Here is a 12772-nt window from a genome sequence, read left to right on the forward strand (position 1 = left end):
AGATGGTTCTGCAAGCCTTTCAACTGTTCATCTCCATTATCCTTCTCCTGCTTCTCCCCACTGCGGTACACCTTGCCACCAATACAGCTGAATTTAGCTGCTGACTCACTGTCTCTTCAGGACCTACCAATGGCTCTCCACCTCATCATGAAAGCCATGGTCCTGTTGGTGACTCTCCAAGTGTACCAGGCCTGAATGCTGAGATGCCTCTTGACCTTGCCCCCCACTGTTCTCCCTGGATTTGAACTGTATCCCTTTCTTTGGTATTTTAGTCTGCTCTCTGATATAAACTGGCTCCCCAAAGTCATACTGTTTGTCTTGTCCTTTTAAAGGGCAAGAGTCTAGCTCTTAGAAGCCACCTTTGGAAGCATTCGAAGGCATATTGTCCTATAAGGAGAGAAGGTACTACTTCTGACCTTCCAGATGAGGACTAAGGACTAAACAGAAGGTTTAAAAGCATGGAGATCACTGATGGTCTCAGAAGATGACCCTGGAGAGTGTAAAAGGAGAGAAGGTGAGGAGTTGGGGGACATCATTCAGATACAACTTGTGGGGGAATTCTGCTCTGAAATTAACCCAAAAGGGGGAGATGGTAGGTGGAAAGCATGGGTAGACAGGGAGGCGAAACTGTGACAGATAGGGAAGTTTGAAGATAAACAGAGAAATGAAACGCTCACCAAAGTAGTATACAGGTCAGAATCCAGAATACAGGACTCTGGGCTCCAGGACCTAGGTGGAAAGTAGGTTTCAGAAGGAACAAGGATGATGGAGTCCACCAACAAGGAGACAGAAATACTGCCTGGAAGGCCAACAGGACTCTGAATGTGCAGACACCCCAACATGTCAGGTTAGTTAGTGCTTCTCTCTCTCTCTCTCTCTCTCTCTCTCTCTCTCTCTCTCTCTCTCTCTCTCTCTCTCTCTCTCTCTCTCTCTCTCTCTCTCTCTCTCTCTCTCTCTCTCAGGGGTAGCCTCCAATGGTTCCTAAAAGGCCACTGGCAGCTGCACCAGATACTGATGGGAACCTCAGGAGTGCAGCCTTCCCTGCGAAGGGTCCACACCTTTACCGCGAAGTGGTCCTCAGAACTGCCGCCCAAGTAGATTCTACTGGAGATGAAGAGGTGGGAGCGAAGAGAAGCGGGGAAAGGGAGTGGAGAGTACCACGGACAGCCTTAAATTCAGTGTTTCACTCCCCCCAAAGATCAACTGTTTGTAAGCTTTTGTGTGGGGCACATAATTGTATGTAAAATCTGTGGTTCTTCCCAGAAGCGAGGCAGCGACAGCAAGCCTGGAGGTATGATAATAAAACCCCGGGTATTATACAACGAACTCCGAGCTCCAGGATGAATGGTAGGAGGGAGTCCTGAAAAGTATGCAGATACCCACCCAAGACTGAAGCTTTGCAAATTTTTATTAACCTCCTCAGAGATCCAAATGCCTGCCTCAATACCTGAGACCGTTTCTTCCTCAATTGTGGCTACATGTGCTTTAAAGATGAACTATAGATTCTTTTTAAACTAAATGTCTTGATAACATAATGAATATTAAATACATCTCAGACCCACACAGAGGGCTCAGTAGTCTCTTTGTGGCAGCTCAGGAGTGCCCCCTACAGGCTGACGTCCAGAAAGCAAGCAGAGGACCGGCTGAGAGAGGTTTGTTTGAGAAGTCTCAGGGAGGGGAGGTTAGAAACCTCCGCTGGGGAAGGGTCTAGGGAATGGGCAAACAACACGAATTCTTACCTTTCATCCTTTTGTGAACAGCAAGAAATGAAAAGCTTGCGCATGCGTCTTCCTTTATTCAAACATTACTACCTGTCACCCACAATCAGTGAGAACACATTAGTAAAAACTGCTTTCATACATTGGTTAAAATCAATATCAATATCTGACCACCCATGAAAATGATAGTAAAAATACGATAGAAAAAAATCTGACACCTGTATCCAGTATCAGAAATGATTTGCATTTAATGTTTGCAACATCAAAAGAAAATGCAAACGTGTTCCTCAAGATGAGGATAGGTGAGCTCTGGGTTGCGGTTTTATTTATTTCTTTTTCTGTTAAAAATTCCAAGGGGGGGGAAATTCCATCTGTGAATATTATCACTTAAAAATATTAATGATTATAAAAATACAAATCACAAAAAGGCATGAAAACATGTCCTACGGCTATCAGTAAATTTTAATAGAATGCATGAATGTATCCATAAGCATGTAAAATATATTACTATGCTGATACTCAATATTATACAGTGTATAAAATATATTACAATAAATTAGAGGCAGAAAATTTTATAGCATATCACTTAACCTAAATTTTTTGAATCCATATGTTCTGATAAATTCCACTATAATTTCCATTTGAAAGAGGAAAAGAAGGGGCAAAATGTTCACCAAAACATTTAAAATGTTTTACTGGAGAGATTTTTGAATACTAATAATAGTGTAGTTTCAGTAACGAATGTATTTGATTTTGTAGCTATTAAATTATAGCCCAGAATTATATAAATGCTTAGCATGGTCACAACATGTTTATCTCAGTTAACAACCTTTTCATGATCTTCGAATAAATACGGATCTTTGGAAAACTTCATTTAACATTATAAAATGTTCATTTAGAGTCAATTTCAGATATGTTCATAAGCTATTCATAAATGTATGTGATTAAATTGACAGATTATACTCAAAAACCTATTATGAGCAGTGCCTTCCACACTCAGAAAGAAGAGATCAAGGTCATGGCTTGGTGATTTGTTTTTCTTGTGGAATTTTATAACATATGTAAATATATGTCCCAATATTTAAATTGCATAACAACATTATGAAATATATGTTTTCAGTAGGTGATGGACGCCAGTGTGGTGAGGAAGCACTGTCTGACACGTCAGGCCACCTCAGCGATATAGCGTTTGGCCTAATCACACCTGCTCCTGATGTGCACACTGTCACGATGGGTACTCAAGGCACCCCAGTATAGTCAAAACCTGCAGAAAAAAATTAGTGTATAGGCCCCACAAATATATACTTGGATTTGACTAGCTTTGGATTCACTCAGTTACTTTACAAAATAGGGCCCAAATGTACTTTAAAATTATACTTTTAGTGATATGAAAATTTTTCAACACCATAATTAGTCTATGAGTTTGAATTTTTAAAAGTGACAGAGGAAAAGGATGGAAAGAAAGAAAGAAAGTAAACAGCAAAACCGCCCAGTGATTTAGACAAACAAATTAACATTTACAAAGTATTTTAATTAACAATTTATTAAACACGCCATTGTTTCAGATGCAAATTTTAATATACCTGGACAACATACCTAAGCCTTAAATATTATATATACAGAAATATACCTCAGTACAATTAAGACAATTTTTGAGTGAACTTTTAATCACCTCGAAAACAGTCTGGGCTTGTGTGTATTTCTTTGGTGTTTGGAAGATGTCTGAAGTACAGTCTTTTCCTCGCACCCCAGAAAATGCCGACGTTTTTCAAAGAGGCGATTTCTTTCATACTCTCCCTACCATGAAAAATGCTACCTTTTTTGGCTAATACAAAGAAACCACAATTAACAGTGAAACCATAAATACTCTCTGTGCTAACCACAAATGGCCTTTCCCGTGGAGAAATGGCTTGCATGTGTTCCGAACGTGTTTGGTTTCGTTTTGTATGGAAGAGGCTGTGGGTATGTTTTTATCTAAGAAAAGAACGTGGTATGCACATGGACAGCTTTCTAAAATGAGAAACACTCATCGACTTTCATCGGAGTTTTGTCTGGGCCGGGAATTCAGAATTCAGCTACATGGTGATGGTTTGGGATGCTCTCGATCAGACTCGGGGGCCAAACTTTCCGTGCCCAAGGCAGCAGAGTCCTCCCTGCCTCCCTAGGGCGTCTGGCCTGCCTGTGGTGGCTCTCAACAGGGTAGCCAGGACACAGTTCCGCTTCCGCAGGGGAGCAAGGCTCAGTCCCTTTCACAGGGTCCCCTGTGGAACTGCTCCTGGGGTCCTGGCCTCTTTGGAGCAGCACATGAGACACTGTACCTAAGGTCTGCCAGGAACAGACTGTGGGAAGTCACACAAGGTGACATTTCAAGTCATTCTCAATCTGAATAGAACAAGATCTGGGCGATTTTGCTCAGTCTTGTTCACACTCTGCAAACACACTGCAGAGGGGAAGGCCTTTCAAACTGCTCTTTCCTCACGTCCGTAACCAGGTCTCCTCGCTAAAGGGTCTGAGTGGAAATTAAATTGAGTAGTTGCTTTCTGTAGTTTTTTCCGTTGTTATATATATAAAATAAAACGAGGAAATCAAATCGCAAATCGGAATGGGTTAGAGTTGATCTCTACCCAGCTGGATTCATGCCCACAGTGTATCATTTCTAAGCAAGAGATTTGCTCTGTACCGCGTTATCTTCGGAAGCCTCCCTTGTAGCCGAGTGTCCCACTGAAGTCCTCTGTTTCAAGTTATCTTTATAAATCTACAGGATTAGCGGAAAATAAGATCACAAATCTCTTATCATTCACTAGATTAAAGCAATAAACTGAATATTTGCCCTTTCAATCCTTCTACTTACTTAAACTGTGCAAAGAGAATTAGTAATTTTTTTAAAAAGTAAACTATTCTTAAGACACTGTGTTCACTTGGTTTTGTTTTGTTCTTTAAAAAAAAACTGGGCATTCATTGCATTAAAATTAATTTTAAAAGGAAATAAAATCATTTAGAAAAAAATAAAGCCCATTGTTTAGCATCAAGCAGAGCTGTTAATTTAGCTATCAATTGCCTCATTTGATTTGAGACTTTATAATTAATTGTTTGATTTGAGACTTTATAATTAAATGCAACAGCTATGCATGGTATTGAAGATCTGTGATTCAAAGTTAGTGCTTAAGAGCAAGAGGTTTGGAGGGAATGTTCAACAATTATACAGGCATACCCCTCTTGCCCAGAAAAAGAAGTAATGGAGTTAATCACAGCTGGAGATCTTCATTTACCCAAATAACTATCTTTTTTTTTTTCATTTTATTTTGAGCTGTGTAGTAGTAAAACCTGGAAATCCCTTTATTCTGTTTCTACCCACTAGTGTTGTTAAAAACTGAGTCCACGTGGACAGAGCCAAACACTTACATTAGAGAAGATAGCTTCCCAATGTGTAACACAGACAAATGGTAATCTATAGTCAAAGCCTTGCCAAAAATTCACTACTAAAGGGGCAGGTACCTAGAAGGATTAGGGTTTTAGTTATGGCTGAGACCTTCTGGCATGATATAGCAATACAGTATTAATCCAATGAAAGGCAATGGGGAACATTTTCAGTTGGTTATCCTAAGAGCTTTTTATAAAGAAATTGTAAAATAATCCATAACAAAGTATGAGACAGTTTTAGTATAAAATGGTGTGACTCTGACAGCTTTTAAAGGGTCTGAGGAAGGTATGATTTGTTTCATTACAATTATGCCTCATACCACCCTTTAAGTTAAAATGGGTTTTAGAAAAATATCAAGGAGCAGTAAACAAAGAGAAATAAAAGTAAAATTATTAGATGTTGAAAGGCATCTATCTCCCAAAATAATTTGCTCATGTGGTAGAACAATTTTGTTCTCTCTGGTCCATCTCCATGTTCAGAACACCCCAATTCATGATGCGAAGAAGAAAACAAATATGGTCCACAGGACCCATTGATGTCAGTTTGCTGTGGCATAAATGTTACAACTTGTCTTAGAAATAAAATCTTTAGTCTGCACTTCTTACATGAACCATATCTGTAGATCACTATCAGAAATTCTCAGTTTTCAGACTTCGCCAAGGAGTTCCTACTGTTCATTTTCCAACTACTGAAAATTCCCAGCAGGGACCCATGGCGCGTTCTTCATCCATCCTGAGCTGCTGTTTCCCAAAGTGAAGCCACTTATTTGAGATTTTTAACTCTCGCCCTTGCTTAAGATTCATGATCTCACTAGTGGCCCTGGAGAATTACTAGTGAAAATAACCATTCTTCCAGGTCTTCAGGCACTGGGGAGTGGAATGGGAGTACCTCACCAGGCCTTTCTCAGGCTACAGCTCCTTTGTTCTCTGCAATTGGACCTGCACCCACCAGATGGGTTGGCTGAACAGACAGCAAATGCAAAGCAGAGCTAGTCCCTTGTGCTGAGCACCCCTGGCAGCTCACAGGGGAGCAGAGCAGGTACATGTTCCAGTTCTTGCCCCAAGAAAGGCATACTTTCCCATGCTTCAGAAGTGGGGAAACCATGGCCTACTTACACATGCTTTAGAAGTGTGGGAACCATGGCACACTTACCCATGCTTCAGAAGTGTGGAACTATGGCACACTTGGCACACTCATGCTTGGGAAGCAAAGACACACTTACCTGTGCTTCAGAAGCATGGGAACCAACACCTTGCTCTACCAAACTATCTGACACCAGGGAATAAATTCCAGGAAAAGCTTTTGTTTCAAATGTTTCTTTGGTTATCTCAAGACTCACTGACTCCATGCCTCATACTATTAGGTCTGTGTATGAAGTGAGCCTCGACACTCTTCAGCTCCTTCAATGCTCTTCACAAGGGCTGGCACACTTCCCAATGGGCACTTTGGATTCCTTAATGGGTATGCTCATCTACCACAACAGAGGTTCCAGACCCTTTACAGATTATACACACAGTATATATATATATATATATATATATATATATATATATATATATATATATATATAGAGAGAGAGAGAGAGAGAGAGAGAGAGAGACTATAAATACTTATTTAATCTACGGGTTTTACTCAGTGTTACTAAATTAGGCATCACAAAATGTGTATTATCAAAAGAGAACATTTGGACTAATATGCTTAAAAACTACCCACCTGAGAATATTTTAATGCTGACTTAAAGCATCCCTTAGCACTAACCAGATTGGTATTTATAAAATATTCACTTAATTAAAAATACATTGCCGAATTAAGAAATAGAGTTTTACTAATGATCCCCTGAGTGTCCTATAAATGTCTCATTACTCGGTTTTCCAAACAGTATCCTGCTGCATGCAATGGGCACTCATAACTCAACCATATATCCCTGACTATAGTGACTAAAACCATATGAATCATCAGCTAAGTTGACTATATTATCATTTCCCATGCCACCTTGAGCAAGTTCTGACCAAATAAACAGTGACCATCCTCTAATTGAATTTAAAAAACAAAAACTGTCTCTATTAACATAGCTATATTATCTGGAACCTTCATTAAAAAAGAAGGACGGATTTTTTAAAGTAGATGAGATTTATCCCAAAAATCTGTTCATTCTTGATCTATGTTTTCCACACCAAGGTCAAAGTTAAAGAGATGAAAATGTCTCTGATGCTATTAAAAAGCACTAACAACTTGAGGCCCTTTCCTTCATTGGAATTCCTCATTGAGGGACACTGTCAAAGTTCTACAGTTTTACTATAAATGATCAAGGTGGAAAGGTGTTGACATAATTGTTCTACCCTGACTGACGCTGCCTATCAAACAATGGTGTCTGATACAGGCCCTGTGTTTGCACATTCTGCCTGGAGAGACTCAATCTTCAGCCTCAGCAGATTTGCTTCCACAGGAAATGAAAAGGCCCACATGTGAGAACTCGATGAGGGGACATCCCAAGACCTTTCCCATGGACATTTTTGGTCAGCATGCTGTGTGAGGACCAGCCGGGTAACCAAGTGATGTGACATAGAAAGGCACAGCGTAGGACAGTGAGATTGTTAGGCCATAGTCTTGTGTCCATGAGAAGTCACTCTCCTTAAAAAACAATGGAATATAAGACATACCTCTCCACTTTTCAAAGCAGAGTCTGAGCCATGCCATAAAAAAAGGAGCTTAGGGTTCTGCAGTACTGGATTTTCAGTTATTCTAGTGTCTCACCCTCAGGTTACTGTCTGGATTCAAGTATTGCTATAAAAAAAAGAGTGGCAATCCAGGCGAGCTGGAGATGTCAGGGAACTTTCAAGCAATGTTTCTCTTATGAGAATAGTAAGAACTGTACTTGAGAAGTTTGTAAACCACAGCCAGCAAGTCCATTTCACTCAGCTCAGCAGGATTCCAATCCTTTCCTTTTGAATTTTCTCCCTGAGAGGACAATGGGAAAGAGAGCATGTATGCATTTCCACATGTTTCCCCAGAAAGAAAAATTAGGAAAACAAAAGCCGAGAGCTGTTCTTAGTCATGTGCCTCAATTTTATCCCCAGCTAAGATGGTCCTGACCCCAGAGGCTGTATACACACTGTCTTAATTGAGACACAAGTATCCAAGATTGTTCATGCAAAACAATATGGTCTCCTGTTTTTGTATTCATACTACAGAGTCCTGTACAAGGGCAAAGTCACTCTAATATAACTGTTGTTCAAAGACCCAGAGAATAACTTACAAGACATCAAACTTCTTCAGTATTCACGAGTTCCGGCAGACTTGGGCAGAATGTGGAAAAGGCACCTGCCATGTCCAAGACTGAACAAAATCAAGATGGTTTGCATTGTCAGCTCTAAACACAATAGTCACTAAGACTTTAACTACATCCTGGTCCTCAATTCCACCTACCATTATTTCCTTCTTTAGTGTTTAATGGGTCTCTTGAATCTTTCATGTATCAGCTTCAGTTACGTCTGTAGCTTTCACTAACACAAACTATTGAAATGGCTCACTTGTCATAAACCTGAACTCCCCCTTTTATAACACTGGTTACATAAGAGTACAGAGACCAGAGTATAGTGTTGTGGGTGAACACTATACTTCCAAAAATTATGTGTTACATGGAATAGGTGCTTAATAAAATCCCATTTGAAGTGGTGAATAATATTTAAATCACAGCTGGTAGAAACTATTTTCTGCCAAGTGATAAGGAACAAATTCCTCAAACAATGAACAATAGCCATGGACAATGTAAATTCACTACAACATTTCTACAACAAAAAAAAATGGTTAATACCAAACAATATCATATTCTGCATTGTGCCAAACAAGGCCAAATATCCTTTGCTAGCTGTTACCCATTTACACTGTTCTTTTGGTTTGTTACATGCATATGCATCCCTTTAGCGCTGTGGACATTTGAAGGGACTGTTTATTTCATTTGATAACATGTTCTGAACATCTCCATTTTGAGTCTGCCAATCACAGTCCCACTCACAGTTGAGCTTTGCATTTGTTTCTATAAAACTTTCAATCTCCATCAGGGCTGCAGTATGTGGACCTGTGATGCTTCTGCGTATGCTTGCTGTAGTGTCCTGGTGACCAGCACCTGATAAACACAGCCTCATGGTAAGATGAATGAACCAACATTTTACTGTGTCTAACTCACCCGACTAAACCTACCATCTTCTTGTTGATATTTATTGTAATATTATCTTCAGAGCTATAAATTATTCCAGTGGCTGGCTCTTCCTAATGCTGAGGCCCTTTAATTCAGTTCCTCATGCTATGGTGACCAACCCAACCATAAAATTATTTTCATTGTTACTCCATAACTATAATTTTGCTACTGTTTTGAATCTTAATGTAAATATCTGTGATTTCCAATGGTCTTAGGAGACCTCTGTGAAAGGGCCGTCAGACCAAAGGGGTCGCCACCCATGGATTGAGAACCCCTGAATGTTCTATGCTTTGTTTCCATTATATGTTGAAGGGAATCAAAAAATTTGCCACCTACCTCATACTTTTCTCCCTGTGTTAAGTCAAGAATTCTTCACAGGTATACACCAGACACACCAATTGTTGGATTTCTCTAAGACCATGCCTAGCCTTGTATCCATGGCTTTGGCATTATATTCTTACATTACGGTCTATGGTGGAGTCAGTGGCCCTTCATATTGGTTCTTAGCAGATACAGGCTAAATTCCTGCTACTTTAAATGGATTCTAGTTGGATTTAAGAGCCCGGTCAGGCCACACATTTAAAAGTGCTTGAGTTCTACTGGCAGTATGCATGTCCTCCCTTTCGGGCAGAACAGAGACAAGTTTTCTCACTGTTACCCATCTCAAGGTGGATGACTGGAATCGGTATTCTGATTTCTTCCCTCAAAATGGCAATGCCTGACATCATCTCTCATCAGAATTATCTGAAATTGATTTCTTAAAATGGGATGAAAGCGACTTTATGGATTGGACAATGGCGGGCTAGACGCTGGAGAAGAGTAAGAACAAATAGATAAAAATTTACTTTGCCTTAATCTCAGGAGTGTTCTCCGTGTGAGCATCTTGAAAGCATGCGCTTGTTAGCTAGCGTCCCTCCACCTTAACCCCTTCACAGTAGGCATGTCCCGTGAATCAACCCAACACCATCCTCTCTGCTGATCCGGGCCTGGTTTGTGACGTGGTATGTGGGAAGCTGACTTTGGGTCACCAAACCCAAACTATTCAAAACTGCTGACAGGTTGACTTGCAGACCTAAGCCAGAGACCCATTGTGTGGCTCTGGCCACCAAACAGCATCAGAGTTGTTGGCTCCCTGGCTTGCGATTTCAACCCTCGAACAAAGGCGTTCTCTGGGTAGTGTGGGTGCAGTATTGGCAAGCTCTGAGCCGAGCCGCCCCCCAAGGCAATTACTGGTCCCATATTTTTCTGCTCAGTTCATGTGGTACTCATTTTGTTCGAGGCATTTGCCTAATTTAGGGGGGTGGTATATGGACTCTGTTAGAATTACCCCCAAATCCTCTTAGGCTTGGGGAATGGGTAGTCTGTGCAAGCCACAAAAACCTACTGTATAAATTGAAACAATGGGAAAAAAAATAAAAAGAAAGCAATCTCTAGACCGAGCATAATGGGAGCATCTTGGTGCTAGGGGCGGGGGTGGGGAGCTGGGGACTGCCATCTTCAGGTCCCAGGACCTCGTCCTTCCTGTCTCCTCACGTTCTCTCCTTGTCCTGTGACACTCCTGAACACGTTTTGAGCAACAAATAACAGCAACAAAACAGAAAGCACCCTGCCCTTGACAGTCATTTGCGAGGTGTTAGAGGCAGCCCGGTGCTCCTGTCATTCAAAAGGGCCAAGATCTCATGGCCCCGGGAAAGTGTCTTCAAGCGTGAACGTAAACGTCATCAACTGGGAACAAATAAGTCAGGTGGGGCTCAGCACTGTCTAGGTGGAAAGAGAAGCAAAGCCTGGAAAACGAGCCAACGAGTGGCTAGCAACAGGTCAGTGGAATCCACGATTTTTCTGGATTTTTCATCAGGATCCGATGTTGGAAAAACACCGCAAGTCCTGTGGAAACGGAGAGAAGTGAAGACTTCGGCTCTCTGCTAAGGTATCTAGAAGAAGGCAGACCCTACTGATGGACAAAACCAAGCTTGCTGTCAGAGTAAAGCACAGGCCTCTGCAGGCCAACCCTGAGGAGACAATTCTCAAGGAAACTGATGTATCTTGGAGAAGTTGGTGGGGGGGGGGGGGGGGGCAATAAATATGATGCAAAAAGATTGTAAGAAATTCTCAAACAACAAATGAAAATTTTAAAATACCTTTTCAGTGACTTACTTTGGAGAGCAGACTTTAAAAGGAAGTGTGCTAAAGGGATTCCTCATTTATTTACTGCAATGAATCACTTAGTCCCATTGGATTTTTGGCGACAATAATTCAAGTTATTAAGCCAAAAATTCCAAAAACTTAGTGTTGAAAATCAATATGAATATGTCAAATGGTTGTGCAAGTTTAGCCCTACGCATCAAAATGGAGAGTGCTTCAGAATCTCCAAGTGGATTTTTTTCTTTTCTGCGGTATTTGGTTGTTTGGAGTGGGGGGTGGGGGGTGGGGTGGTTTTGTTTTGATTTTGCAAAATGAATGCATCCCCATTCTCAGAATCAGTGACATCACAATCAACAATCTCTTTAAATGATCCGACATCCCTGAGACTTTTGGTAAGAAGCCTTTGCCTCGGTCTACTTGTACTAATATGAGTTCAGGAAACAGGGAGTTAAAAGTTGGCTTTTCCCCCCTTAAATCTGAACAACTGGAATCAGCACTTCACATTATTTTAAAAATGAATGCTTAGAATCAGCAATTTTCTTGTGTGTGTGCGTGGTTGTGTTTTTTTTTTTAAAGATCTTGAGGGTTTGTTTTTTTTTTTTTATTTAAAGTGGAAAACTACATTAAGTGCCACGCAGTCAACAAAGAAGAAGCCATAAAAACCCAAGCATTCCTAGAGTTATAAAATATGTCCATTGTGCCAACCCCACTGCCAACGATGAAGTTTTAAGCATTAATATGCCTTCATTGCAGTTTTAATGCCTTAATATTGACTCTATAGCTCTTTGGGGTAATTTTGCTTTCTCTGGTACTTGAAAGGTGATGATGTCAGCGTTCTTCGCACTGATTCATATGCAGGTTGATGAAGCTGAGTTATTTATTGAGTTCCATTATATTTTCTATAAACATTAGTTCTCAATAAACAGAGACATTTAGCCGAGGGTTTATTTATTAAATAGGTACTGTACAGATGGTTTTGCCACACATGATGTGCTGCAGAGGATATTACTCAGGGATAATCAGCTGTGTTATAGCTTGGCTAAATTAATAAGATGATAATGATGAAATTGATGCTTTTGAGCTAGGCTTGGTAAATGGTTTTTGCATAAACAAACTGATAAATTTGAGAAGCAATTACTTGCTTGTCAAAGATAAAAACACAACAGGGCCCATTTATAGTTAGGTCCTATTTATTTTTAAAGATTGTACCAGATTTTATGTTTAATATGCTGCAATTAAAAAATAATACTTAAATGAAGAAGAATAAAAAGTAACTTTCTAAAATCTCCTTCA

The sequence above is a fragment of the Peromyscus maniculatus genome, chromosome 13, assembly GCF_049852395.1.
Source record: "Peromyscus maniculatus bairdii isolate BWxNUB_F1_BW_parent chromosome 13, HU_Pman_BW_mat_3.1, whole genome shotgun sequence".
NCBI classification, from domain to species: Eukaryota; Metazoa; Chordata; class Mammalia; order Rodentia; family Cricetidae; genus Peromyscus; species Peromyscus maniculatus.